Here is a 14,797-nt window from a genome sequence, read left to right as displayed (position 1 = left end):
ACTATAAAAGAAATTCAATAACATTAAAGATCTTTTAGAATAAACTAAAAATTTGGGGAATTCCCTGGTGGTCCAGTGGTTAGGACTCAGCACTTTCACTGCGGTGGCCCGGGTTCAATCCCTGGTTGGGGAACTAAGATCCCACAAGCCTCGTGGTGTGGCAAAAAAAAAAAAAAGTTAAAAGTTAAAAATCACTCATGATTCTATTTGCTTCATAAAACCACTGCTGTTGTTTGACTCCTTTTCCTATCCAGCTGTTTTTACATAGAACCTGTAATGCTATATCCTGCTTTTTTTTCCCACTCCTCATCATATATTGATAGTCCTTAAAATCATAATTTTTGTTATGGTTGCATGATAGTCCATGAAATAGATACACCCAAATTTAACCTAGCCCTCATTATTGGATACTTAGGTTGTATTTACTTTTTGCCATTACAAATTCATTCAACAAATATTTACTGAGCACCTATGTGTTACTACTCCATGCCAGACATCATCCTAGGCACTGGGGCTACAGCTCCCAGATAAAGAAAAGTGCTACAAATTTTCATGCAGGACTTCCCTGGTGGCGCAGTGGTTAAGAATCCGCCTGCCAATGCAGGGGACATGGGTTCGAGCCCTGGTCCGGGAAGACCCCACATGCCGCGGAGCAACTAAGCCCGTGCGCCACAACTACTGAGCCTGTGTGCCACAACTACTGAAGCCCGTGTGCCTAGAGCCTGTGCTCCACAGCAAGAGAAGCCACCGCAATGAGAAGCCCACGCACTGCAGTGAAGAGTAGCCCCCATTCACCACAACTAGAGAAAGCCTGTGCACAGCAATGAAGACCCAACCAGCCATAAATAAATAAAATAAATTTATTAAAAAAAATTTTTCATGCATATAGATTTTTCCCCCATGTTTTAGGTTCCTTCCTTAAGATAGAGTCTGAATTGATGAGTGACTGAGTCAAAGTTGTGAAAAATAAAGAGTTCCTTTTCATTAATGAAATTCACTCACATTCACTGATGAAACAATAAAGATACTTGAAGCTTTAGAAGTTGATAGCATCAGATTGTATCACTTACTACTCCCTCATGCTTTGAAGATTTTAGCACCTGGCTTGTCACTCTCTTCACTCCCACTTCTGTCAAATTCTTGGTGATGCTTGATTTGGTACCACATAGACAATTTTTCCAACATGTGCGATAGTTTGTTTGCAAAGATGGCCACTCCAGTTCCTCTTGTCCCACATGACACTTTGCAGTGATTTTGCTGCTCCTCGCAACAAGAGGTGGAATCTGTTTCTCAACCCCTTGCATCTGGGCTAGTCCTAGGACTTGTTTTGACTAACAGAATGTGGCAGAAATGACACTGTGTGAGTCCCCAGAGTCTGGGCTTCAAGAGCTCTTGCAGCTTCCCCTTTGCCCTCTTAGAAAACTTCCAACATCATGTAAAGAAGTCCAGTCTGGCCTGCTGGAAAATGAGAAGCCACATGAAGGAGAACTGAGATGCCCTGGGCAACATCCACCACATATGAGGTCCTGTTACCCAGCCCCAGTCAAGCTTCCAGCTGACTGCAGCCTCATGAGAGAGCCCTGGCAAGACCAAGAGAAGAACTGCTCAGCAGAGCCCTGCCATATTACCAGATAAATGGTGGATGAGCAGATAAATGGTTGGTAAACAGATAAATGGTGAGTGTTTTAAGCCACTATGTTTTGGGATGTTGTTAATATGGCAGTAGATAACCAATAAAACCAGCTTCCCATCTCCTTGGTTTCTTCTCCACCAATGAGAAGGATGTTCCCACCCAAACCTTGTTACTACCAATTGCTTCACACAGTCCATAATCTCAGTTTTGAGTATCACACTTTCCTATTACCAACTCTTATCTTTTCAGCCCGTCGTACCTGGACTCAAACAATTCTGGATACTTAGGTATGTTTACTTTTTTGCCATTATAAATGAATTCAACAAATATTGAACTTGGATCTACTGGGATCACTCATAAGGGTCACATTATGACTTTTGTGGGCCCTAGACACTTCGCCTTCATGGGCCCCTTCCTCTATGAGAGAATATTAAAAGTTATATTTTATGATTGCCTTGGTATCAGGATGAATATAATCCAGGCTGGATCCATTATTATATATTCATTTTTATTATATTCACTTTTTTCTTCTGATTTTAAACTAAATTAAAATTAAAATATTTTGTGGGCCCCTAAAACTATTGTGGGCCTTCGGCACTATGCCTCCAGGGGTATGTCAGCCCTGTCTCTCATCCATTGATCCTACCCCCTTTTCAGCAACACCTACCACCATCACATCCACCCTTCCCTCCTTACCCAGCTTTGATTCAATGATCTATCATTATAATCAGCTCCTTGCATATAGCAACTCCCTGGCACCTCTCTCCCATCATATTCATCTGGGAAAACCCCACCGCAGTGACTTCTCCAGCCTGCACCCAAGCAGCTGAACGTGGTTGGAAATAACACATATCTAGGCTGACTGGTCTCCCTTAAATTCATACCCTCAAACACCCTTTGTGTTGACCATCCATGCTCCTGCCTTTCCCCAGTTCTGTGCACTCTCTCAGCCTCCTCGATGGCTATTTTTACTTTCTCCTCTCTCCTCCAAACCTCCAGCCCCTCCTGTTCCTCCTCCCTCTGCTGGTGGTCTCGTTCCCAACTTCATGAAGAAAATAGAAGCAGTCTGAAGAGACTTTCCACGTGCTTCCTCCGCCTACCTGCATCTGTCTCCATATACTCGCATCTGTTACCATTGATGCGTTGCCAGTGTTCTTACACAGGTGAAGCCCTCCCTCCTCCTGGGCACTAGTTCCCATCCCTTCTCACCTGTGTTACTGTGGGGCCCCAGCAGTTCTCCACATCCTCTCTGCATCATCAGTTTGCTCTCTATGAGATCATTTTCATCATCTTGTCTCCCATCTTAAAATAACCTCCCTCAATCCCATATTCTCTTCCAGCTACATTTTTCTGCTTCTCTTTATTGAAAACTCTTCAGAAACATTTGTCTATACCTGCTGTCTTCGCCTCGTCTCCTCTCATTTTCTGTTGAACCCACTCTTGCCCCACCACTCCACGAGATTTACTTTTGTCAAGGTCACCAGTGCCCTCACCATTGCCAAATCCAACAGTTGCTTCTCAGTCTTCATCTTGGTGGCTCTGTAAGCTACACTGGACACAGTGGTTCCCTGGACTTCTAGGCGCAATCTCAGGAGCTTCTCTACCTACCACAATGGCCGCCCCTCCTCAGTCTCCTTTGCTTCCTCCTCATCCTTCCAATTTCTTCCACAGCCCCAGGGCTCAATCCTCAGACATCTTCTCTTTTCATTTATTTACTTATTTGGTTGCACTGGGTCCTAGCTGTGGCAGGCAGGCTCCTTAGTTTATGCTTGCAGGCTCCTTAGTTGCAGCTTGCCGGCTCCTTAGTTGTGGCATGTGAACTCTTAGTTGCAGCATGCATGTGGGATCTAGTTCCCTGACCAGGGATCAAACCCGGGCCCCCTGCATTGGGAGCACAGACTCTTAACCACTGCGCCACCAGGGAAATTCCCCTCTTCTCTTTTCTACCTTCACCCACTCCCTCGTGATCTCATCCAGCCTAATGACTTTAAATACTAGCTATAAGCTAATGACTCCCAAGTTTATATTTCCAGCTAAGATGTATCCTTGAAATCCAGCCTCGTGTATCCAACCGCCTGCTTGACGTCTCCACTTAATCACTGTCCAATAAGCAACTGAGGCCTAGCATGTTCAAATGCAAACTCCTGACTTCCAGCCCCAAATAGTCTTCCTATGTCAGTCTCACCCATATCAGTGAATGGCCAAGTGTTTTAGGCTAAAATCCTTGGCATCATACTTAACTCTCCTTTTTCTCTCACATCCCACGTCCTGCAAATCCTGTTGACTCTGCCTCCAACCGAGGATTTGTCCGCTTTCCACAATCTGACCTCTAACACTTGGGTCCAAGCCCCACTATCTCCTTCCTGGACTACTGCAACAGCTTCCTAATGGATCTTCTATTATCATGTAGCAGCTGGGGTGATCCTGATAAAGTGGAAGCCAGCTAAATGCCATGTGATATTCTAAATTGAATCCTGAAACAGAAAAAAAAAATGATTAGTGGAAAAACTGGTGAAGTCTGCATAAAATCTGGAGTTTAGTTTACACAAGGTACCAATACTGGCTTCATAGTTTTGACAAATGTACCACGGTAATGTATAATGTTAACATTGGGGCAAACTGGGTGAATGGTATATGGGAACTCTCTTTACTATCTTTACAAACTTCCTGTAAATTGAAAGTTTTTCAGGGACTTCCCTGGTGGTCCAGTGGGTAAGACTCGGCGCTCCCAATGCAGGAGGCCCAGGTTCGATCCCTGGTCTGGGAACTAGATCCCACATGCATGTCACAACTAAAAGAGCCCGCACGCCTCAACGAAGATCCGGCGTGCCGCAACTAAGACCTGGCAGAGCCTAAATAAATAAGTAAATATTTTTTAAAAAAGGAAAATTATTCAAAATAAAAAGTTTATTTAAGAGATAGAGGTCATATTAAGTCACATCTCTGCCCAAAACCTTCCAGTGGATCCCATCTGACCTTGTTCCCTACACTCCCCATGCCTTGCTCTGCTCCAGCTAAATTGGCCTCTGTGTTGATCCTCGAACACATCAAGCATGTTCCTGCCTCAGGAACTTTGCACTAGCTGTTCCCTCTTCCTGAAATGCTCTTACTCAGATATTTTCACAGTTCACTCTCCCCATTTCATTCAGTCTTCTGTTCAAATTTCATTTTGGTAAAGAGGCCCTCCCTGTTTATCCTATATAATAACCCCATTCCCACCCCTGGCATATTTCCATTACCCTACTTTATTTTTCCCCAGAACACTTTTTTCCACCTGACATGTATAGGTATTAGCATATTGATATATAGACTGGCTCACTCTACTAGATTATAAACTCCGTGAGGGGAAGGACTTTATTTTTCTTTACTGCTATAACCCAGCTCTTGATTTATCATATCACATCTTGTACTGTGTAGCACTGAATTTGTTTTTCTGTCTTTATTGAGACTTGGGTTTGTTTCATGGTCAGGGTGCAAGATTTAGGTTGATGGTGTGTTCACTGCTTTCTCATAACTTGGAAGAAGAAAAAAAGATAAATTTTCTATGGGCCAGGCCCTTCCATTTAATCCTTACCCCAACCCTGCAAGACAGGCATTACTACTTTTTTTTTGACAGGCATTACTATTATTCTGGTTTCGTGGATGAGGAAGGAGGAGATACAAGGAGTTAGGTGACTTCCCCAAGGTCACAGAGCTAGTGAGTGATGAAGCCAGGGCTTTGACCCCGGCTGGCCTTTGCCCTGTGCCAAGCTATGGATCTAGGCAACTGTGAAAGGGTATAGCAGATTGTGGTCTCCAAAAGCGGCTGCCATGAGATCTCCCACCCCACGTGCTCTTCTTATGTGACTTTGACATTCCTCCCACTGAGAGATAGGGTCTATGTTCCCTCCCCTTGCCTTTAGACAGGCTTGTAACTATGGTGGAAGTGATGCTATGTGACTTCTGAGGTTAGATCACAAAATATGATTCAGGTTTCACCTGATTCTCTTGGGACACTTGCCTTTGGAGACCTGAGTTTCCGTGTAATCAGTCTGATTGCCCTGAGGTCACCATGCTGTGAGGAACCCAAACTAGCCCCAGTGGAGAGGCCACATGGAGAGGACCTGAGACACATGGCGAAACAGAGAGGCCTGGAGAGTCCAGCTGCTCCAGCTCCTGCTGTTTCAGCTCCAGCCACTGACAGTTGAATGAGAGACAAAGTCAGAACCGCCCAGCTGAGCCCTTCCTGAATCACCCACAGGAATCTGAGAGATAATACAATGATTGTTGTCTTAAGCCACTAAGTTTTGAGGTGATTTGTTATATTCGGTGATAGATACCTGGAACAAAGGGAGTAACAAAATGTCAGAAGCATTCAGTGGGCAAGTCCCTTCTTTCTGGCCCTAAGTTTCCCTTGTAAACAGTGGACATTAACTCAGTGGTCTCTAAGGATGGTTCCAGCCCTAATGGTTGGTGCTTATCCATAATGATGCCACATCCCTCATTGTCCTTTTTGTGCTGCCTCCTTAATACCCAGTCATTATCCCACCACACCATTATTCCCAGAGAGAAAACTAATGCCCCCCAACACCAAGGAATGTCTGTGGATCTGCTGGGGAAAGGAGATGGGCACCTCTGGCCCTAATCTGCTTGAGATGTCTTGAAGTGGAGGTGTGGTGTAGTGAAGTAAAATGAACAGGATTTGGAATCTGGCCACTGATTGGCATTGGCTGTGTGACCTCTGAGAAAGTCTCATAACCTTTTTGGGCCTCAGTTTCATCGTTTGTAAAATGGGGAGAATAGTACCAGCCTTCCTCTCTAACAGGGTCGCTGTGAGGTCAGGAAGAGACAGTGTGTGTACAAGCTAAGATATGTGTATAGGAGGTGGGAGAGTGGAGGCTGGGATGAGTGGTTGCTGAAGCTTTGGGGAGGGGGTGGTCCCTGGTAAAGACAGTTTCCTGCCCTGGAGTAGAAGAAGGGGTTAGTGATGAGACAACGATGGGAAGTTGAACTGGGCTGTTCTGGGCTGTGCTGGGGCTCGTCTCTCAACATCTGTTTCTGTTCCACTATCTTTTTTTTAAAAAATTTATTTATTTATTTGGTTGCAATGGGTCTTAGTTGCAGCAGGCAGCCTCCTTAGTTGTGGCAGGCGGGCTCCTTAGTTGCGACTCGTGGGCTTCTTAGTTGCAGCTCGCCAGCTCTTTAGTTGTGACATGCATGTGGGATCTAGTTCCCTGACCAGGGATCAAACCCACGCCCCCTGCATTGGGAGCATGGAGTCTCAACCACTGTGCCACCACTTAAGTCCCCCGTTCCAGTATCTTTGAGAATCCACTACTAGGGGTGGAAGCACATTGACGTAAAGGACACCACTGAGTCCAGGCTTCAGTCTCTGCAAAACTTTCTAACACACACACCCCTCAGCTATTTAACAGTCACCCAGGAAAGAGGGCTTGTCTCACTGCTTGGATTTCCAAGAATCCCCTGAAACAATCACCTACTTCTGGCAGAGACCTTTCTATTCTCTGGGTAACTGAGGCTTCAAACCTTAAAGCCATCCTCACCTCCTCTCTCTCCTCTATTCCCTTGTTCAGGCTGCTCACCAAACGTTGTCCAGTCGTCTTTCTCCTGGGACCCTGGGTCCATTCGGTCTCACTGTCTCAGTCCTTGTCCACCTTCCTCACCACACCAGACTCAGGACAAGCATTTCCTACCTGGTCTCTCAGCTCCAGAACTGCTCCTTCCTCCCATGCACCTGTTCTGCAGCATGCCTTGAGGTTAAACGCTCCGCCTCACCATCCTTGTCACCTCCCTCCCTGGCTCAGCAGCCTGAGATTGCTCCTATTACTCTTCAGGCCATATGATGTCAAGGCAAGAGTACCAGAAGCTGCTTCAAATCCTGGCTCCATCATCTGCAGCTGAGTGACCTTCAGGAGATAACTAACTTCTCTGGGCCTCAAGGTCCTCGCTGATAAAAGAGAGGAACACCCTATGTACCAGGCACTGTTCTAAGCACTTTACGTGCATGAACTCATCTGAACATCACAACTCTGTGAGGTAGGTACTATGCTTAACCCCATTTTACAGATGGGGAAACTGAGGCACAGAGCACTTCAGTCATTTGCCCATGTTTTGCAGCTAGTTAACTGCAGGATACCAACCCAGGCAGTCTGTTTCAGACACCCTGCTCTTTTTTTTTTTTTGGCCGCGCCTTTCGGCATGTGGAATCTTAGTTCCCTGATCAGGGATCACACCCTCGCCCCCTGCAGTGGAAGCACGGAGTCCTAACCACTGGATCACCAGGGAAGTCCATCAGAGACCCTGCTCTTATCCTTGGGAAAAGTGACTGGTATGGGCTGTCTGGCGCTAATCAATTCTTGTCTTTAATTTCTGCTTCACAATACAACTTAGTGGCTACTCTTCGGAGGACTTTGGGAACAGGTTGGGCTAGAAGCCTGATGACTTTGGGATCCTCCTAAACCGCCTGTATAGTGGCCTCTTTTGGAGGGGTGCCAGTAGACATCTGAGACTCATTTCTGGCTTTGATCCCAGACCCTACCAGTAACTACTGCTCTAGAATACCCTAGATTCCCAACCCTCTGGATTCTCCACTTCCCTGAGCATTTCCTTTCTGAGTACCTGCCAATCAACCCTTCCTCCAGGGCCCCCAGCCATGTGGATTCATCTTTCTTGGCCTCCCCACCCATCACCTTGGGGGCGGGTTCCCAGGTTCCCCTCCTCTCTCCTTAATCTCCTTTCAAACCAGAAGTTTTGTGTATTACCAATACCAAATAAGGGTGCAGAGACAAGAGAACGGGGAGCAAGAGGAGCTCCTCATTCATTTGCATATTCATTGACCCGCCCACAGATATTTCTCTTTCTCCCCATCAGAGCCTGGCATATGGTCAGGAGCTGGGAAGGGACCACAGATGCTCAGTAAGCATTAGTCAAATGAGTGCAAGAATTAATACGAATGAAAACAGGTACTGGGCCTTGACCTCAAGCAGCTTACAGTCTAGTAGGGCAGGCACACCCATTCACTACCCACACACTCCAAGTAAACAGGGGACCAGATGCACCTGTGGGGCCTGGACCTCACGGAGATCCAGGGGCATGCAGGCCTGGCCCTTGTCCTCACCAGGTAAGGGACAATCATCTGCCTGCTTGTTTTGTCCTGCCACTGCCCCTCCAAGCCAATTCTGGCAAGTCCAACAAGTAGGGGCTGCAGGTGGGCACTGAATTGGTGCAGGGAGGGAGTCAGGTGTATCCATGTCGTCCCACCCTTCGCTGGGCCTTTCTGCCAGCACAGGGCCCTGACACAAATGCCCTCCCGCTCTGGTTGTTTCCTGTCCTCCACCCCCACCTCTCCCTCATAGCAGGAGTTGGAGGCAGCTGCTCAAGGCCTGAAATCTAAACCAACTATTGTGCCCCTCCTTTTGGCTTTGTTTGACTGTGGGTGTTGTGGTGGGAGAAGGCTTATTATGTGCCTTAGGGGCTCCCTGAGGAGTGCCAAGTCTCAGGCCCTGGATGCCACACTTGGGGTATCTGGAGATACCTGCTCAGGGAAAGGGAGGAAGCTGGATGAGGGTAGATGCTGACTGTGGGCCTTGGGTTAGTTGAGAAGTGGCAGAGGGGGACACTTTGCCTGCTGATGTGCTAAGTGTGCAGTTGCACAGTTAGTGTCCAAATGTCAAAAGAGGGGATGCCATCCATTTGGAATCATGAGAGTTTGCAGATTCCTGTGCACAGGTCTGAAAGGGCAAGAGGTTCACCCATATCCAGAACTATGAGTGTAAAGCATAGCAGTACCAGTGCCCATGAGGGGGTGGTGGAGGAGACAGCCCAGGCAGGTCCTGCTCCAGCCTCTCCAGCAACCGCTAAAGGAGCCATCCCAGGAGGTTTACCTGAAGCTTCTGGGAGCTGGGCCTCCTCTTTTAACATTTCATGTATGAACAATTACTTGGTCTATGGGACAGCGCAAACATTCAAGGCCAAATTTCAGGTACAGACCTGGGATGGAGGGAAGCCCTCTTGATTCGGCAAAGAGACAGGGGATGGCAGAACTACCCAGATGCTACTGGGTCAGAGTGAAGTTGGGCCTGCCAAACAGGCCCCAGTGCCATCCAGAAGAGGGAGGTAAGCTGGTGCTTCTGCACTTTCTGAGATTCCCCAGGACTCAAAATTGAAGTCTGAGAAGGGAGACACCTGCCCAAAGTCTGAGTGGGGAGACAAGCCCTGCCCTCAGGGAGCCCACCAGAAGCCAGAAGACAAGACTCAGTATCATATAAAGATATATGGGATGTATATTTTAAAGTTTTTTTTTTTTTACTGGAAATACTTTTACTGTGGTAAAAAATATATAATATTTTCCATTGTAGCCAACTTTAAGTGTACAATTCAGTGGCATTAACATTGATTGCCAACATTCACATTGTTGTACAACTATCACCACTATGCAGCTCCAGAATTTTTCATCTTCCCAAACTGAAACTCTATACCCATTAAATACTAACTCCCCATCCCCCATTTCCCAGCAACTGGCAACCACCATTCTATTTTCTGTCTCTAAGAATGTGATTACTCTAGGAACCTCATATAAGTGGAATCGTGGAGTATTTGTGACTGGCTTATTGTACATAGCATGGTGTCTTCAAAGTGCATCCATGCTGTAGCATGTGTCAGAATTTCCTTTTTCTGGCTGAAAAATATTATATTGTGTGTCTATACCACATTTTGTTAGTCTATTTGTGCTTTACAGTTGGGTTGCTTCCACGTTTTGGCTGTTGTAATAGTGCTGCTGTGCATAGCATTATTTCATATATATCAGTGTAGAAATATTTATTTGAGTTCCTGCCTTTATTAAGTATCTTTTAAGAGTTAAGTGGGTTTAAGAATATTTAAGAATACAAGATCCTGCAAAGATTCAAGGTCTTGATTTATTTATTTTTAAAATTATTTATTTATTTATTTGGCTGCGTCGGGTCTTAGTTGCAGCATGTGGGCTCTTACCTGGGCCCCCTGCATTGGGAGTGCAGAGTCTTAACCACTGGACCACCAGGGAAGTCCCTATTTATTTATTTATTTATTTATGGTCTTTAAAATTACATTTCTTAGGGACTTCCCTGGTGGCCCAGTGGTTAAGAATCTGCTTGCCAATGCAGGAGACATGGGTTTGAGCCCTGGTCCGGGAAAATCCCACATGCCGAGGAGCAACTAAGCCCATGTGCCACAACTACTGAGCCTGAGCTCTAGAGCCTGTGAGCCACAACTACTGAGCCCGTGTGCCACAACTACTGAAGCCCGTGCGCCTAGAGCCTGTGCTCGGCAACAAGAGAAGCCGCCGCAATGAGAAGCCCACGCACCGCAACAAAGAGTAGCCCCTGCTTGCCGCAGCTAGAGAAAGCCTGTGCACAGCAATGAAGACCCAACGCAGCCAAAAATATAAATAACTAAAAATAAATAAATTAAAAAAAAATTACATTTCTTAGACTCCCATCAAATTCAACATCCCAAGTTAGGAAAAAGACATTTATACATAATAAAAGCTTATCCACCAGTGTGGCAGTCATGGACTTCTATTAATAGACAGAAGAATTAGGAAATGTGTACAACTTAAATCTAGGGAAGCAGACTGAGTTTTCACCTCTTGAGGTTTTGAAAACATTGTCAAAACAACCAGGTAAATAGGGTTCAGCTTGTCTAATTAGGTCATAAATGAGAAGATAGGCAGCCTTTCGGCTTCAAACTATTAGTAGATAATGTCAGTTGCAACCAAAATGGCTGAATATGGTTTAAGGCCCTTCAAGCTAACATGATGAAGAGTTCAAAGGACTATGGGGATGAACCCAGGATGGTTTCAGCTCTTTTCCCAGCAGTTTCCTCCAATACCTGCAGCTCAAATTGCTGTCTTATTCTAAGACCGACTTCTTCCTTTTTAAAATTTTTATTGAAGTAGAGTTGATTTACAATGTTGTGTTAATTTCTGCTGCACAGCACAGTGATTCGGTTATACATATATGTATGTTCTTCTTCATATTCTTTTCCATCATGGTTAATCACAGGATATTGAATATAGTACCCTGTGCTATACAATATGACCTTGTTGTTTATCCATCCTATATATAATAGTTTGCATCTGCTAATCCCAAATTCCCAATCCTTCCCTCCCCTAACCCCCCTACCCCTTGGCAACCACAAGTCTGTTCTCTATGTTTGTGAGTATGTTTCTGTTTCGTAGATATGTTCCTTTGTGTCATATTTTAGGTTCCATATATAAGTGATATATGGTATTTGTCTTTCTTTTTCTGACTTACTTCACTTAGTATGATAATCTCTAGGTCCATCCATGTTGCTGCAAATGGCATTATTTCATTCCTTTTTATGGCTGAGTAATATATATATATATATATATATATATATATATATATGCCATAGCTTCTTTATCCATTCATCTGTTGATGGACATTTAGGTTGTTTCCATGTCTTGGCTATTGTAAATAATGCTGCTATGAACATAGGGGCGATACAGAATGTATCCCAAGACCAACTTCCATTCCGAGGCTCTTTTCTGCTTAGCGTGGACACCACACAAACATTCATTCCAACGGGGAGACAGGATCTACATGAGTGAAATCAGGAGAAAGAACTGTCTCGGACCTGGGTGGATTGTGACCTGGGAAATACTTGCCCATGCTTACACAGGTGGGCCCTACAGCCCCTGTAGCCCTGTGGACACCAAGGCACAGACATGAAAACTGTCATCAAAAGGTAGTGAGCTTGACTCTACCACAAATTGCAGCTACTTCGTAAAACCCTGAAAGCCTAGAAGAGATCTTTAATCTTTACCACCTTCCTCATAGTTCTTTTACAGTGAGAGCGAACAAGTATGTAATTGTGGCCTAATGAATGTATAGGTACACACGCATGTGTGCATTTGTACGTCCACAGAGAAAGGAGTGATGAGGTCAGCCAGCCTCCTCATAGTAAAAAGAACTTTATCTTACATATCCTAAAAGTTAAAAACTCTGGCGGACTGTGACTCCCTTTCTTTTCAAAGGTATATTTATGTTTACTGACACTTTCCCTGTTTATAAAATATAAACTTAAATCGTTTTTCAGATTTAAATACCCTAAGTTTGTTAACCTGACAGTTCATGGGCCACCCTCCTCCTCTGGATCCCAAAACAATTTAGGGAAAAGTAGAGAGACGATCTTTCTTTTCTCTTTCTTCTTTCAGTCAGATTCCTTTAGCAAAGAGTAAAAGTCATCTCAGAAAAATCTGAGTTTGTGGTATTATATCACAATGAATGTCACATTTTGAAAGTATTGTATGGACAATTTAAAGGGAACCATGCGGAAACGTACAATGACCGGGAACCCTTATTTGATAAAGCTCTGCAAGAACCAATATAATTGATTCATTTAGTATAATTTTATTAAATTAATAATAATAAACAGTTGAATGGGACTGAAAAACGTGGACAGGATGAGAAATAAAGATGACTGACCCCTCCTTCCAAGGGCCTGGGGATCTTTGCTGAGGTTGTATTTGTTGTGCTGTTAGAGGAGTGAGTGCTTGAGGCCAGCTCCACCAAGGGACAAACTGGGCTCCCAACCCTCGGCCCAGGGAAATGGGACACCTCTCCACGCTAAAATGTTGATGAGCTATGGAGGGGAGAAGAACAGGGGAGCAGATGGAATTCCTGGACAATTGTTCCCACTGTCACCAGAGAAGACAGGCAGGAGGGAGCACTGGATAATTTACAGAGGAACAGATGCTGAGGCTCCTCCGGAACCATCTGGCCAAAAGAGGCCTGGGCTCAGGGTGGATTTCGTCTTTAGATCTGAGTAAACTCCTCAGCCTCCTGCCCATCCCATTTCCTCTACCCGAACTGGGGCTTTCCCAGGAGAGCTCTGCTCCCTGAGGACCCTGCTCCAGAGTTCCACCTGGCCCTCATCCTACTCCCTCCCTCCCTTGCTGAGTCTGGCTTCTGTCTTCATTCCCATTCTTGATATGGCCAAGTCTGGCCTTAGGGACCTGTACCTTCTATTTATGCATTTCCCTATTTTACAGTATTTTCAATTCCTTCTCCCCATCACTACATTCCAAAATCCCTCTATCACTTATCTCCATGCCATTTATTCATTCAATAAACATTTATTGAGTACCTACTATACCAGGCATTGCTTTAGATACAGTAATGAATGAGAAAAGTCCCAGAGCTCTGGAGTTTGCATTATAGTGGGAGATGGTCAACAAACAAAGAAAAATATGTCAGATAATGATAAGTGCTGTGAAAGAAAACATTAAAGCAGGGTAAGGGAGAGTGATTGGGGATGTTGTTTTAGATAGTTTGTCCTGGGAAGGCTTCTCTGAGGTGGTAACATTTGAGCAGAGACACAATGAGAGGAAATATCTGGAGGAAGCACATCCCAGGCACAGGGAACAGAAAACCTAAAAGCCCTGAGGCAGGAGTATTCGTAGTGAGTGGCAGAATGCTATGCTATTTATTTCTTAAGTATTTATTGTGTGCCAGGCACCTGTTAGGGAATATGAAGATGTAATCAGATATAGTTTTTCCCCTGGCAGCAGTTTAGTGAGACACACAACATGTAAATAAATAATTACAGCACAGGTAGCTACAATGAAGTTATGTGCAAGTGGCTAGAGATACCCAGCAAAAGGAGCACCAGATCCAATCTAGGATATTGGGAAAGGCTTCCTGGAGGAGGTGATAATTTGAGTTGAGGGCTGAAGGAGGAGTAGGAATTCATAATGCAAGGGGAGGAGAGGGCTTGGACGTTTTCAGGCCTGATGGCCTGGAAACAGGACAATGGGGAACATGAAGTCCCTGGGAGAGGTGGAAAATGAGGCTGATGAAGGGGCGAAGAAGCTGGATCTTAGAGATTTCCATGTGGCAAGCTGAGAAACTGCCTTTTATCCTTTGGGTGATGGGGAACCAGGGCTGCAACTCCCTCACTATATTTTTGTGCTGTTTCCCCCCCAGTCTTTTTTGGCTTTGTTTTTTGAATACCAGAATCTTTCCCCACGCTTCTCGCTATCGCCCTACTCCTGACACCTCCTTCCTTCTGCTGCCAGGCCACCAAAGCCTGCTCTTACGTCCCCATCTTTCCACCTTGTCTGGCGCCCCCCTATTCCCCAGTTGGAAGCCACGCCCCCCATGA

The sequence above is a fragment of the Balaenoptera ricei genome, chromosome 11 (assembly GCF_028023285.1).
Source record: "Balaenoptera ricei isolate mBalRic1 chromosome 11, mBalRic1.hap2, whole genome shotgun sequence".
Taxonomy (NCBI): Eukaryota; Metazoa; Chordata; class Mammalia; order Artiodactyla; family Balaenopteridae; genus Balaenoptera; species Balaenoptera ricei.
This window is presented reverse-complemented; position numbering follows the sequence as displayed.